We start from the raw sequence: 15,558 nt of genomic DNA, 5'->3' as shown, positions 1-15,558 counted from the left end.
CTGTAAACATTTCTATATCTGGATTTTCTAAAGACTGATCAGTCAGTTTGATTCTGCTAGGATAGAGTCCTTCAATTATCTGCACAGTACAGAATGCCTTCTGGTATTCCAGTACAGCTTAATGGCTCATTGTCATTTCCTTTAAGAGCCTCCTATAGAGGTTGGGCCATCAGTCTAAAGTTAGGAATCCAAATACAACAAAACTCAGCCATTCCTAAGAATCTTCAAAATTACCTTCTGATGGGTGGGTACAGCCATCATAGTTAATGCTCGCCTTTGATCCAGCCATAAGTTTCTTTGTCTTTCTTTCTGATAATTCAAAATCCTAGATATTTTATCATTGGTTGAGAAATACATGCTGGGAGACTTTATAGCCCTGGTCTGCCAAAAAATTTAAAATGAAGATTGTATTTTGTTCTAAAGCTTCCTTAGTTTTACCATCAGTAGCAATTAGTATATGTTCTACATATTGGAGTGTGTGCTAAGTTGCTTCAGTCATGTCCGACTCTGTGGGACCACTAGGCTCCTCTGTCCATGGGATTCTCCGGGCAAGAATACTGGAATGGATTTCCATGCCCTCCTCCAGGGATATTAGAATAGGAGTTCTCATTTAATTGGAGATACCTTAGGTTCTTGGCTAAAGCTTCCCTGCAGATGGTGGGGGCATTCTTAAATCCTTGTGGGAGAACCATCTGGCAATATTGTTGTTTTATATTAGTCAAGCTAGCGAATGTCTCCAGATAAAGTTGTAAGCAAAGTATAATGATTTGGCACTGACAGATGTGTGTGTGAGTGTGTTTTCAGTTGCTTAAGTCATGTTTGACCCTTTGAGACCCTATAGACTATAGCCTGCCAGGTTCCTCTATCTATGGGTTGTACCAGATGTATAATCTCTACAATTTGGTTAATGGCTCTCAAATTCTGTATCAAGTTCTAATCTCCAGTCCTGGGTTTTTGTCCTGGCAGGACTGGAGTATTATATGGGGATTGACAAAGTCAGAAGAATTGGTAATAAGAAAGGTGGTTATCAGAGGCTCTATATCTCCCCTCGCATGCCTCTTTAAATTGTACTGCTTTGAATTTGGAGCCTTAGCCCCTGACAGAGTTTGACTACTATTGGTTCGGCCATCTTGGTTCTTCTTGGCCTTCCATCAGCTCAAACATTTACTCTTAACTTTTGAAGAATTTCTTCAGGAACCTCTTTTTGAGGCTTGTCCCAGTTGTAACAGTGCAGATTAGAGTGCATAGGCTTGGTCTGGGAGTTCTTTAATGTCTACTTTTTTTGGTGAGAAAATCATCTAATTTTGTAGGTAGATCTCACCCAACAAGGGAATAGGGCACTCAGGCATATACAGAAAGCTGTCTTTATACATCAGAGGCAGAAAAGGGGGAGTACATAAACAAATCTCCTGGGTTGAGGCATAAGAGAGAAAGCAAGAATTTTAAGATTTAGGAAGAAATTCTGGCTCCTACTTTGGTTTCTAGAGAGAAGCAAGCAAATGCAGTAATGACTATCCACAACTTGGCTGTAAGAATTCCCTAGAGAAGCCACTAAGGAGAATGGGCAGTCCCAACAATGACCAGCTTGGATTTGAAGGTTTACTTAGGGAACACTGAAAAGTTTTCCATTAGAGATTATTGTCAAGAACTATATCCTGAAAGTCACACATGCCAAGGAACCTGCCCCATCAGTTCCAAGAGCATAGCCAAGTGAGTCAGAGGCTCCCGATAGCTTTTCCCCATGGACTGAAGGAAGCTTGCCTATTGTAGAGAGGTCTAAAAAAGCCAGGCTCTGTCTCACCACTTTGGAAAATGTATCCAATGATGAAGAAAGTGGAAGAGGTGAGTGTGTCATCTTGAAGAAAATAAAGTGAGGAGGCTGCCTGAGACTCAGTCAGAGCTGAATGTGAAAGAGAACTGAGTATGTTGGAGTTTAATCTTCCTGGTAGCTCACCAAAGCATTTTACATCTGCAATGGAGGTCACATATAAGCTCATCTAGGTGTCTGGGTGATTTTCAGGTTGAAGACATTCAACCCAAGACCTCATATAGTCCATGGCCTTTAGCACCACCACCACTGTTTGTTCCTCTGGGCAAAGTTATAGATATACGTGGGCATGCTTAGTCAGCCAGTTGTGTCTAACTCTTTGCAGGCCTATGGACTATAGCCCACCAGGCTCCTCTGTCCACTGGATTTTTCAGGCAAGAACAATGGAGTGGGCTGCCATTTCCTCTTTTTGGCGATCTACCTGACTCAAGGATAAAGCCCACAACTCCTGCTTCTCCTACATTGTCAGGAAGGTTCTTTACAGCCACCTGGGAAGTGTATATGTTTAGAACCATTTCAATGCTAACTCCATGCTAGTTTGTCTCACATAAAAGAGGACTAAATTTCTCAGTGAGGAAAACCTAAAACGTGTTCAACTGAATAAAATTAATTTAAACCAGGCCCAGGGTATGCTCCTTAAGGGTGGAGAATTTTCCTATTTTATACTCCTGCATTTCTCCTTTACTTTCTCACACGAACAAGTTAACCAGGTCTGGTTTCATTGAGAATACATGTCTGTATCAATACCTCCAATCATCTCAGACATGAGTGAAAAATCCCATCACCTCCGTAAGGCAATTTTTCTAGTCACAGAGCAATGTCTTATATCTCCTGAGTCAGAGAATCCTCATTCATATCAGGTTTATTTTATTTTTTGGCTGCACCTCCTGGTAAGTGAAATCTTAGTTCCCCAACCAGAGAGAGAACTTGACCCCCCTGTGGTGAAACCACGGAGTTGTAACCACTGGACCACCAGGGAAGTCTCTCATATCAGGTTTAATAAAATTTTCTACAGTCATCCAAGAGCCAACCCCTATTAGCCAACACTAACAAATAAAACAATCAGACAAAGACAAACATAGACAAAGAAATCCAAAGGCCTGGCACTTTAACCCAGGGTTAGGGGCTCTAACCCTTAAACTGTGGGTACCTCAGGGCTATAACCTTTTATGGAATGTTCCCTAGGATTGGGCTGGGGTGCTCACTGAAGTGATCCTGAGAAACATCTATTCACCTTCTGCCTCACCTGGGGTCAAGCCAGTGCAAGCACACTCCTCACAAGAGGAGTCCAGGCTTCCCGCAGCCCTTCTCTTAGTCCCTGCAGTCCTCCCACCAGCGAAGGGGCTCCTCTTCCTTGTGTAGGACCCAGGACTCAAGGGACTAATCTTTGGCGCTTACCACTCACTCTCCAGGGTGGATCTGTGCCTGTATGTGCTCCTTTTCCTCTGAGTTCACTCCCAGGGCAGCCTGTTTACGTGTGGATCTGTCTTATAGCCTTTGCTGTACAAAGATTTGTCAGTTTCCAGTTGGTCTTCCATGAGAATTCTTCCATAGTGGATGTATTTTTAAGTGTTTGTTGGTGGAGGTGAGTTCCATGTTCTCCTTCTCCACCACCTTGATCAATCCCCTCATCATGCTCTACACTAAATTCCCAGAACTCACTCATCTTAGAGCTACAGATTGTACTTATTGACAAATGCTATTTCTCCCATCTCCAAGCCTCTGGCAACTACCATTCTTCTCTCTGTTTCTTTGAGTTTAGGCTTTTTTTTAGATTCTATGTGTGAGAACATACAGTATTTGTCTTTTTCTGAATTATGTCATAGCATAATGCCCTCAGGTCCATCCTTACTATTGCATATGGCAGGATTTCCTTCTTTTTTATTGGCTGAATAATATTTCATTGTGTGTGTATGTGTGTATATATATATATATATATATATATGTATGTATCACATTTTCTTTACCCAGTCACCTGTTAACAGACATTTAGGTTGTTCTGATGTCATCGTGGCTATCGAGAATAATGCTCCAATAAACTGGGGGTGCAGATATCTCTTTGAAATAGTGAGTTCATTTCCTTTGGATATACACCCAGAAGTGGGGTTGCTGGACCAGACAGTAGTTCTACTTTTAACTTTTTGAGGAACCTCTTTACTCTTCTCCATAGTAGCTGCGTCAGCATTACCATCAACAATACACTAGGGTTTCCTTTCCTCCACAGCCTCACCAACACTCATTTTCTCTCTTATCTTTTTAATAACAGCCATTCTAACAGGTGTGAGATGATGTATAACTGTGGCTTTAATTTGTATGTCTTTAATGATTAGGGAAGTTGAGCATCTTTTCATCTATCTGTTGGTTGTTGGTATGTCTTCTTTGGGAAACTGTCTATTCAGTTCCTCTGCCCATTTTTAAATTGTATTGTTTTTTTGCCATTGAGTTGTCTAAACTTCTTATATATTTTCAATATTAACCCCTTATCAAATAATTGGCTCGCAAGTATTTTCTTTCATTCTGAGGTTGCCATTTTATTTTGCTGATTGTTTCTTTTTACTGTGCTGAAGCTTTTTTTTTTAATCAATAGTTTAATGTAGTCCCACTTGTTTTGTATTTGCTTTTGTTACTTATGCTTTTGTTATCACATCTAAAATATTATTGTCAGAACCAAAATCAAGGAGATTTTTAGCTATGTTTTCTTCTAGTAGTTTTATAGTTTCTGGCCTTACATTTAAGTCATTTATCCATTTCAAGTTAATTTTTGTGAATGGTGTAATATATGGGTCCAGTTTCATTTTCTTACATGTGGTTGGTGGTTATCCTGTTTCCTGCATTTTCTGGTGGTTATCCAGTTTTCCCAAAACCATTCTTTAAAGAGACTACCTTTTCCCCCACTGAGTCTTCTTAGCTCCGCTGTCAAATATTAGTTGACTGAATATGTGTGTTTTTACTTCTGGGCTTTCAATTTTGTTCTCCTGGACTATGTGTCTATCTTCATGCCATCATATGGTTTCAATTACTATACCATTTATATGGTAATAAAGTTTGAAATCAGAAAGTGTAATGCTTTGTTCTTCTTTCTTAAGATAATTTTGACTATGTGGGGTCTTCTGTGGTTTCATATAAATTTTAGGATTTTTTCCTATTTCTGTTAAAAATGTCATTGGAATTTTGATAGGGTGTGCACTGAACCTATAAATGGCTTTAGGTAGTATGAACATTTAACAATATTAATTCTTGGGGTCCATTAATTCTTCTGATTCAGGACATTTTTTTTCATGTATTTGTGTCTTTAATTTCTTTCATAAATGACATAAATTTTCAGTGTTAAAATCTAATAAATTTATGTACAAATTTAACATACAAATCAAATTTAACCTCCTGGGTTAAATTTATTCCTATGTATTTTATTATTTTTGATGCTATTGTGAATCTAATTATTTAGCTTATCAGTTTTTCATGTTTCTCCTAGAATGTATGCTACCTGAGGACAGGCTATTACTCAAATTAAGGACCACTTTAGCAAAACTGTAGGCTCAAAAGAATTATTTGTTCAATTAATAAATTATTTCAACTCATTGATAGCTATGAATATAATAATAGTTCCTACACCAAAAACTATTTTAAGCACCTTATACATATCCTGACTCCTTTATTTTCTATCATGTAGCTGGAAGTTTAGCAATGTATTCACTGTGATTAAAGAGCAGTCTTTCTCTGCTGGGTAGGCCAGCCATTCTCTCTCAGTTTTCAAAGGAATATATATGGAGTATCAAGTAAACACTCAACTAGGCTCCTAACAAATAATAGTGAGACAAATATTCCAGACAATCTGCTCATATATTTCCATGTCAGAATGTGTAAGGCATCTAGCTCAGGGCCACAAGGAATACCAGATGAATAAGGTCCAGCTCATTCTCCAAAGAGCTCATAATTTTTGCTGTTAAGTCAGCCATATCTGACACTTTGGGACCCGAAGGACTGTAGTTCACCAGGATGCTCTGTCCATGGGATTTCCCAGGCAAGAAAACTAGAGTGGGTTGCCATTTCCTTCTCCAGGGGATCTTCCCAGCCCAGGGATTGAACCCACCTCTCCTGCATTGGTAGGCAGATTCTGACCACAAGCCCTGATAAAAATCTGTTACCCACCCACCACACCCACTCCCTTTACTAGCACCTTTCCCCCGCTGGACTCCCAAAATGCATGCAGCCAGTTTTATATCATCAGGTGGGAAATAGGAGACTATCTTTCTGAGGGAACTGATCCACCCAAAAGAAAGGACTTCAGCCTTTATTCCTTTCGTCTCCTTGCAGCCGAGAAAGCAACATGGGTCACCAGCAGCTCTACTGGAGCTGAGAGAATTTGGCTAGGGTTCTCGCTCCTGCCAAGTATGCTCAAACTAGCATGGTCTCATCTGGAAATATGGCCTCAATATGCATCACCAGTGTTTCTGCCAGTACGATGACATTGGCTTCATTAAGTTGGACCAAGTGAACTTCCTTGAATGGATCATTCAGCACATCTACCTTGTCATTCAGTCATGTCCAACTCTTTGCGACCTCATGGACTGTAGCCTGCCAGGCTCCTCTGTCTATGGGATTCTCCAGGCAAGAATACTGGAGTTGGTTTCCACTTCCTTCTCCAGGGGATCTTCCTAACCCAAGGATCGAACCCAGGTCTCCTGCATTGCAGGCAGAGTCTTTACACAGAAATAATACTAGCTCTTTGTATATAAAATAAAAGTTTAAAATTTCAAAAAAAAAGAAAAGCCTTCAGAAATTATTTTGAGAGTATCCTAGTGTGAGAGCCAGGCACCATATCCTATCATTCTGTGGCAAGGTCCACAAACTAGCCAACCATGTCCAGAAACAGAGCTCCCAGTAATGTATTCTTTATAAATGAACAATTAGAAACCACCAGGCAACGAAAGGAAGAAGAAATAGCTTAAAGGGTTGAAAGTGGTTGAAATAGCAGGAATTGGGAGTTTTTCATTATAAGTAAAGTACTACTTTTTATTTTTAAATTATGGCCAGTCATTACTTTAATAATGATTAAATTTAAATTTTAATGGGTACACAGAAGCAGTGTAGTCTGGAAAGAGGTTTACCCATTCTGTCGAGGTCTCCATGGGTAACATTCCTCACCATGCGCAATATATAACCTTCAGCTTCTAGCCTCTGACTTTGCAAGCTCAAAACTTCATTTTGCCTGCACATAAAAATCAGGTTCATCTCTGGAAGGAATGAAACTCAATCACACTCATGAGGTGAGGTATAATAATTTAGGATGAGACCTCACCACTCTGGTAGCCAGGATGCCTGTATCTGCAAAAATTGTGTATTCCTTTTCTAAAGTAAAGCAATATGGTTAGGTAAATGAGAATCACTGGCTTACACTGAGAAATTACTGAAAAGTTTCAGAGCCCCTGCACTTGCCACAAAATCTACACTGTTAAGACGGTTGCTTGGAACCAAAAGTAAACAAATTCAATGACCTCATCTAAACTGTTACAATGATTCTGCAAAGCAGTGTAATTATTCACTGCCTTAAATATTCAGAATATTCTCTTATTCTAAGAATAAGAAGCTGATGCTCAGTAAAAGTTTGCCTAAGGTCACACAGCTAGCTTCAATGTCAATAGAGGTTTGTCTGATTCAGAGTATTTCTGTTGTGCCTCATTACCTTCCCAGAATAAACAAGGAAATGGGTGATATAAGGACTAACCCTTCTTATCTAAGCAGTTTTTCCCCTTTCTGCCATCAAAGTCCTTTATCAAAACCCATCTTCTAAACATGGAGGATTAAAAATCAAAGAAAAGGAAAGGGAATAATATTTAATGAACTCCTACTTATGTAAGGCTCAGTGCTAACAATTTTAAAATTTTTCTCTACCTATTTTAAAAATAATTTGCTTATTCAATGCATTTATAAGTCTACCTCTTTTACATACTGTTCTTTATTACATACAAACAGCAGTTATTTTGTATTATTAAACCAGATTTGGAAATTTGCTTTGCTGTATTTTGAAAATCTTGTTGGCACTTTTACGTCTGTGAAGTTAATTGCATAAAAACATGTTCAAAAGGTCCAATGTGTCTCCAGTGAGTAATGCTACAGTCATTTCAGAAAATGAAAATAGAAGTGATAGCATCATATTCTGTTGTCACCACTGCTTGAAAGCCAAATTTTAATGAGCCCAGCTCTATAATCTGCCTGAGCATTTATAGACCTTGGGAGGGGAACTCTAGAGCTTTAGGCTAAAGCAGCAGCAAAGAATGTCTCTCACTAATGTAAGAACAGTGCTGGGTATGGTTGTTCTGAGGGCAGGCTCATCAACTGTGGTAACTTGCAGGGGGCACCACCCGGGGTGGGAATAGAGTTTGCCAAATTTGCCACTAGACATTAAGAGATATGTAAAATCCATCAGTGTTTCCCCATTTAATTGTGGGGAAATGGAAAAAAAAATACAGTAGCCAGTTACTACACTGCCAGTACAGAAGCATTACAAATATCTATTAACATTTTTTGTGTGTGGAAATCCAACTATATACCTTGGGAAGGTGGGCAAAAGGTAGCAAGAAAGACAGAAAAATAATAAGATGGAGCCAGAAATCCCACCTGCCAACTCTCTCAATATGCTGAGTGTGTAAGCCCAAGATAAGTAAAAGCAGGAACATGAATCTGTTCTCTCAGTTTATCTCAGCTCCTCCAAGCTTCTCATAGTGTGAGAATCAGATGCACTAAATAGAATTCTGCTACTCAGACACTGAAGATAGTTTTCTTACAACATGGCCCCTAAACAGAAGCCAACTTCTTCATCTGGTGCTCAACAGAAGATAAAGCAATGTATTCCAAAGCACAAGGAAAAACTGACTGAGCCAATCCCAGCTGCAAGATGGTTTGGTGGCCTCCAGTTGGCATCAATCTAAAAGGAGTTTTGATAGTAACTAAATAATCAGCAGTTTTTCCTTTCTTGCCGACTTGAGAACCCAACCTTGAGATAAGATGTAACTTAGCTATGTGCTATGCTTAGTACTCAGCCATGTCCGACTCTTTGCTACCCCATGGACTGTAGTCTGCCAGGCTCCTCTGTCCTTGGGGACTTCTCTAGGCAAGAATACCAGAGTGGGTTGCCATGCCCTCCTCCAGGGGATCTTCTCAACCCAGGGATCAAACCCCAGTCTCCCACACTGCAGGTGGATTCCTTACTGTCTGAGTCACCAGTGAAGCCCAAGAATACTGGAGTGGGTAGCCTATCCCTTCTCCAGGGGATCTTCCCAACCCTAGGAATCAAACTGGGGTCTCCTGCATTGCAGGCAGATTATTTACCACTGAGCCACTGACAAACACAGGTTCTAATAAACTAGGTTACAGGGTTTCCCTGGTAGCTCAGTTAGTAAAGAATCTGCCTGCTAATGCAGGAGACACAGGAGACCACATGAGACATGGGTTTGATCCCAGGGTCAGGAAGATCCCCTGGAGTAGGAAATGGCAACCCACTCCAATATTCTTGCCTGGAAAATCCCATGGACAGAGGAGTCTGGAGGGCTACAGTCCATGATGTTGCAAAGTATCAGACATGACTGAGCAACTGAGCACAAACCTAGCTACACCAGGTTCTAATAAGCAGCCTCTAGATAGGGTAGTCTAAGAGTGCCTGGCTAGTGTCTTAACTGAGGATGTTAGTAAGATTTTAAGATGCTATGAGGCCAAAAGCCATGATGAAGATATTAACTATTCCAATGTGCAACTAGGATACATTTGAAGTGAGGACTCCCTCATTTCAAAGGCCAGGGGTTCTGTGTAGTCAACAGATAGTAGGTAAGGGCACAATTCCAAGAAAGAATGCAGACATAATCCTTATTACGAGGGGAGGAGAGGAAGAGATGTTTGGAGAGAGTAACATGGAAACTTACATTACCACATGTAAAACAGATAGCCAACGAGAATTTGCTGTATGTCTCAGGAAACTCAAACAGTGGCTCTGTATCAACCTAAATGGGTGCGATGGGGAGGGAGATGGGAGGGAGGTTCAAGAAGGAGGGGATATATGTGTACCTATGGCCGATTCATGTTGAGGTTTGACAGAAAACAACAAAATTCTATAAAGCAATTATCCTTCAATTAAAAAATAAATTAAAAAAATAGAACTAAAGGTGTCATGATTCTGATACTAAACTTATCAGTCCTGTATTTTAACTTGTGCTATAAACAAATGTCTCTCTTATTATCTTAAATATTCCCTAAATTGTGTAGTGGTGTGATCTGAGGAGCTTTCAGTTAGTTCTGAATCCTTGGCAATAGGCTACAGGGGCAAGAAAGCTAGTCTAAAGCTATACATTTATTGTACATTTGGTTTCTAAAGCTTAAGATATGTAATTTATCATTGTTGGAGCCCACTTTTATTGTGGGATGCATCTGTTTTATACATCCTCTTGAATGATGAGATTTAAGTCAAATACCCAGTCAGGATCCTTGGAATGGCTCCAGATACTGGTGATATTCACCAAGCTGGACTGGTAAGTATTTTTTTTCATACTATAAAAGATGTCTTATTGTTAAAAAAAAAAAAAAAAAGGTACACCTCACTAAACAACTGTTAGGATGCCTAAAAAAAAAAAACAAACCAATCCTGGCTCACACCAAGTATCATCACAAGAGTTTCTGTAACTCTTATCACTGGAGGACATGCAAAACAGTATAGCCAACTCTGTAAAAAAAAACAAAAAAAGCTTGAAAGTTTCTAATAAAATTAAACATACACTACTTACCACACAGCCCAGCAATTCTATTCATAGATATTTACTCGAGAGAAATAAAAACTGACATTCATACAAAAACCTGTATATGAATTTTATGTTGTTGTTGTTCAGTCGCTCAGTCATGTCCGTCTCTTTATGACCCCATGGACAGCAACAAGCCAGGCTTCCCTGTCCATCACCATCTCCTGGTCCTTGCTCAAACTCATGTCATTGAGTTGGTGATGCCATCCAACCATCTCATCCTCTGTTCACCCCATTCTCCTCCTGCCTTCAATCTTTCCCAGCATCAGGGTCTTTTCTAATGAGTCAGCTCCTTGTATCAGGTGGCCAAAGTATTGGAGCTTCAGCATCAGTCCTTCAAATGAATATTCAGGGTTGATTTCCTTTAGGATTGACTAGTTTGATCTCCTTGCAGTCCAAGGAACTCTCAAGAATCCTCTCCAACACCACAGTTCAAAAGCATCAATTCTTCGGCACTCAGACTTCTTTATGGTCCAACTCTCACATCCATACATGACTACTGGAAATCCATAGCTTTGACTAGATGGACCTTTGTTAGCAAAGTGATGTCTCCACTTTTTAATATACTATCTAGATTTGTCATAGCTTTTCTTCCAAGGAGCAAGCATCTTTTAATTTTATGGCTGCAGCCACCATCTGCAGTGATTTTGGAGCCCAAGAAAATAAAGTCTGCCACTATTTCTATTGTTTCCCCAACTATTTGCCAGTAAGTGATGGGATCGGATGCCATGATCTCTGTTTTTTGAATGTTGAGTTTTAAGCCATCTTTTCCACTCTCCTCTTTCACCTTCATAAGGGTGGTGTCATCTGCATATCTGAGGTTATTGATATTTCTCCCAGCAATCTTGACCCCAGCTTGTGCTTCATCCAGCCCAGCATTTCGCATGATGTACTCTGCATATAAGTTAAATAAGCAGGATAACAATACACAGCCCTGATGTACTCCTTTCCCAGTTTGGAACCAGTCCATTGTTCCATGTCTGGTTCTAACTGCTGCTTCTTGATATCCAAACAGGTTTCACAGGAGGCAGGTAAGGTATTCTGGTATTCCTATCACTTTAAGAATTTTCCACAGTTTGTTGTGATCCATGCAGTCAAAGACTTTAGCATAGTCAATGAAGCAGAAGTACATGCTTTTCTGAATTTTACAGCCTATTATTTATAATTAATATTTATAATATTTTTATAATTTCCCCCAATTAGAAGTAACCCAAATGTTCTTTTAGCAAGTATATAGACAAACAAACCATGGCACATCCATGTGGTGGAATACCTTTCACCAATAAGAAGGGGTGAACTATTGGTATATACACCAACCAATGAATCTCAAATGTATTATGACTTTAACACTATATTATTCCAATTACATGACATTCTGGAAAATGCAATACTTTAAAGTGCAGAAACAAATCCATAATTTCAAGGGTTAGGACTGAAGGCAGGGTTTGAGAACAAAGGGAGAGCTCAAGGAAATCTTTGGTGTCACAGACCTGTTCTGTATCCTGATTGTGGTATTAGTTATATATGGCTATGAATCTATTAGAACTTAGCTCTACATCAAAAAAAAAAAGTGAATTTAAAAAATGTAAAAATATGTACAGCTTTACAACAAGATTTGTTTAAAATGAAGATACTGGCAGATTCACCTAGAGGTCAGCAGTATGAATTTAGGTGAAAAGGTAGGAGAATTTAGGCTCAAAATTGATTATGAGCCAAGGACAAGCAGATCTAAGAAACATGGTAGCAGGCAGGGCACAAGGAAAAGATCATTAGAAGGGAATTCTCTGTGATGTAGGCTAGGCATGAGTGCAGTCATGAAAAAAAGGAAGCATTTCTTTACTTGAGAATCAGTTCTAATTTATTTTAAGAAATCATTTCAGAATTGTTCATTGATTTCTGTCTCTGGAAAGTAACCAAGGAAAGAATTTTCCATGAGACAAACAGGTGGAGACAGTGAGAAAAAGAAAATGTGCTTGGGATTGATTTTAAATGAACTTAGCATTTTCTCTAGCATTCCCATATAGTTGTTCCATATGAAAATAATTTTCAATAAAAATATATAAACACAATATATTCACAGAAATAGGCCAAATAATTAATTAACATGTCTTCTCCCCTCTCACAGTACAGACTCACTGGAGGACAACTGTCATACCTAATAAGAGAGGATAAGGAAGAAGAAGGGGGCCTCCTTGGTGGCTCAATTGGTAAAGAGTCTGCATGCAATGATAGAGACCCAGGTTTGATCCCTGGGTAGAGGAGGTCCCCTGGAGAAGGAAATGGCAACACACTCCAGTAATCTTGCCTGGAGACTTTCATGGACAGAGGAGTCTGGTGGGCTATAGTCCATGGGGTCACAAAGAGTTGGACATGACTGAGTGACTAACACTTTCATTTTCAAGGAGGAAGTGGATTTCAGATAGAGATAGAATCTGGGAGACCAGCATAGCTCAACTTAGTAAGATTGAAGCACAGCTCAGAGATCATCGAAGGATCCCTGCTGTTTAACAGATGAGAAAACTATGGCCCAGAGATGTGAAGTGACTTGCCAGAAGCCGCAAAATTATTAAATTGTATAACCTAATCTTCTGTTGCCATATGCAGTGCTTTTGGTTTGGGTTTTTTTTTTTTTTTTCCTATAAAAGTACAATTTGTTATTCTTTCCAAAGGGGAGAGGAAATATAGACCAAAATGTACAGTTCAAACACTCTATGATATAGTGGGGGGACAGGGTGTATATTTGAAAATGTCATTAAAATGCAATTTGTTCTAGTGTCCTGTTACTAGCAACCATAATTTGGTAATTTTCACAACTCTGTCAAATGAAAAAAATCCATTATTATTTCTCAGACAGGCTGAGTCTCTCTCTCTCACCTCTAGTAGCTGAAAAGTTACACCAGCACAAAGACCAAATCAGAAATGTGGACTTGTTGTGACGTTTACATACAGGAGTATATTGCTGGCTCTTCAATTAAGTGGGTTGCTGTGTGGCTTGCTCTAAGAAGATTTGCCCTCTAACCTCAAACTGTTAAATTCATTGTGCAACCCAATCTCAGTTCTTGGTATGCATTTATTCATTCTTCTAAAAAAAAAATTATGTACTATTCCTGGAAAGAGTACAGACAAAGTCCCAACAAATGGAATAAGGGCTTAAGGCCAGAGATGGCCCTGCCCTGTGGATGCTGACCTCCTGCCTTTATCTTGCAGTTCTTGAGAGACTGCTGAACAACAAAGGTGAGGGGAAGAGAGAGAGAGAGAGAGACTCAGTCCAAATAAGAACTGATAATGGATTTTCTTCACTTGGTTGAGTACAGAAAACTACAGTTATTAGTTGCAGGACGTTGTTTAGAAAGGTTTGCAATATATAATTTTGGTTCACTGACCAAATTAATGCATTGCAGATCGATACAGATTTTTTGTTGTTGTTTATGGACTTCTATACATGCTCTGTAGTTCCTAGAAATCTGCAAGAACAAAGTATCATAAAAGGGCCACTCAGGTAATAGTAAAATAACAGCATTATCTTTCCAGAATTATCCATTAACCATCCTTGAGCGAGAATGGGAAAGGCCAACTTACTAGATGCTTATAAAGGTCAACAACAGAAAATATTCTTCCTAACGCCACACATGCATGTTACAGAATTACTGCTGCAGCTCCATCATATAAACAGCAATAATTTAAAATGATGGATGATTTTTTAATGAAATTAATCTTCAATGGTAGATTTAATGATAGAAGGGGGGAACTGAAACTCAGGTTCTGAAACATCCTTACACATTTGTTTAATTCATACTGTCTGTCTCTCCACAGTGGAATTCAAACAAAAACAGCACCCTGTCCTGACTGTCGTGTTCACCTCCATATTTCTAGCGTCTGACCAAAACTGAACTTTATTGAAGGAGAGAATCGATCAATTAATAAGACAGAAATCTTTGATCAAGGGAAACTTCAGGTCTCCATAAAGAAGACAATAAGAGTAAAAACTTTTTGAAAAGGTTAACTAATACACAAACGAAAAATATTTTTGTTATTGTCATTTTAGGCTGAGGATATTCCCTTCGGAGTATCTACACCCATCTGCTTTAAGACACTAGTGACAGCTGTCTTGGCCAATAATTTTGATGCTCATTCCATCACCTTAAGTGTTAGTAATTCTAAATATGAGATCTCATGACATTTTGATAGAAGGCCACCTACAAATGTGTTTGAATTATACATGCAAACAACCTGAATTAATATCAAAGGCAAGGAGGATCTTTTTCTCAGAGGGCAAGAAGAGAATTCACACCAGTTTATCGCTTAACACTTGGGCAAAGGCTTTTGCTGGAAGATTTTTAACATTCTTTTCAGTATTCAGTCAAACAACTGTCTGAAGAGGATGGTGTGATTTGGATAATAATTTCTCAAACACATTTACATCCCTAATTTCTTTTTGAACCAAGTCAATCAACATGCCATTTGGGATGCACCTGGAGGCAACTTGTTTGAGGTTTTCTTCTGGAAAGTGAGAACTACGCAACATCCGTGTGCACCTGAACTGCCTGTAAACGCCTCCCAAAGCCCCTTTGCTGCAGGGAGAACAAAGGGAACATCATTTTCAGTCAGAGCTTCGTGATTTCTGTATTCCACAAGCTGGAGAACAGAACAGAGGATGCACTCAGCTCTCTTCGGGGTCACTCTCTGAAATGGAGAGGAAAAGGCTGTTTTTCACATTTTCAAATGCTTTTCCTTCAGTCTGCTGCAACTTTGCCTAACAGCCATATTTGCAGGTGGCGTTGCCTTGGAAGAGTTTCTCCCAGTTTTTCACTCAAATGGTGTGAGAAGTGGGGTAAATACCTTTAGTGATTTATTAAATGTATAGCCCCCAAATCCTCTTTTTCAGTTTCATTATCTTTTTCTTCCTTTACATCTAGCGTTCCTAGACCCTTAGCCTGCACTCATAGC

At 39.3% G+C, this 15,558-nt stretch overlaps 1 pseudogene; it reads left to right on the top strand.

Annotated features, from left to right (window-relative positions):
- Window positions 1–6,146: 6,146 nt before the first annotated feature.
- Window positions 6,147–14,788, top strand: LOC133060508 (small ribosomal subunit protein uS14-like; annotated as a pseudogene).
- The last annotated feature ends 770 nt before the right edge of the window (window positions 14,789–15,558 follow it).

Source organism: Dama dama, chromosome 8, assembly GCF_033118175.1.
Source record: "Dama dama isolate Ldn47 chromosome 8, ASM3311817v1, whole genome shotgun sequence".
In the NCBI taxonomy this organism is placed as follows: Eukaryota; Metazoa; Chordata; class Mammalia; order Artiodactyla; family Cervidae; genus Dama; species Dama dama.
This window is presented reverse-complemented; position numbering and strand designations above follow the sequence as displayed.